Here is an 854-nt window from a genome sequence, read left to right as displayed (position 1 = left end):
GTGGTCCTGAGACAGCTTGCCAGGTGGTCTTTTATAACACCTGGTTTTTTATAACACCTGGAAGTTGTTATAAAAGTACATAAACGTAAGTTGTTTCCTTGTTATCATTTCAAATAGCCCTACTTTCTTTCTTCCTCTCAGGTGGAAAAATTTCTCTGACCTCAAGGAATTCCCCACTAGGATATGTTCCCCCCAACCGGGATCACCTAGACTGAGAATGACCCTTTAGACCTTTTTCCTTGTCTGCCGAGGGCACTCGAAGTTGCCTTTCCTCTAGCAGAGCTCCAGATCAGAGACAAATATCCAAGGGTTGATCCCTAAAAAAGAAAATGTTTGAGGCATGCAAAGAGCCTTGAATGTGCCTCTTACGCCTCTCCCGTTAAATGCCAAGGAGGCACTAGACGTGTCCTTCTGTTGAGAAGAGTTCATGGTCAGGAGCACCCCAGGCTGGTCTTCGGGCACCAGAGCCGCTCATCTCTCTCCACAGTGGAGACACCACCCAAGGGCCGTCAAGATGCTGGCATTCATACCGAACAAGGTGCTGCCCTCCTCATCTGAGGGGCTTTGACATCTGCCCTCCCTGGCCTCGAGGGTGAAGCCCATTCCAGGCTAATTTCCTGGAACAGGAAATGCTCTCTCTCAAAACAGTGCGGACTGCCCAGGCTTACCCACTGGGTTCTCATCGCTTCCCGTTCTTACAAGCTTTTCATGCTTTCTTAAGACTCTGGGCTTTTTTATGTATGCATTTATTTTGGTATAATTTTTTATTTCTATTTCTAAATAGATACATAAAAATTGTACTTATGTATGGAGTACATGTAAATGATGCATGTAATTAGCATTCATCACCCCAA

The sequence above is a fragment of the Tupaia chinensis genome, unplaced genomic scaffold (genome assembly GCF_000334495.1).
Source record: "Tupaia chinensis unplaced genomic scaffold, TupChi_1.0 Scaffold144150_1, whole genome shotgun sequence".
Taxonomy (NCBI): domain Eukaryota; kingdom Metazoa; phylum Chordata; class Mammalia; order Scandentia; family Tupaiidae; genus Tupaia; species Tupaia belangeri.
Note: the sequence above shows the minus strand (reverse complement) of the source record.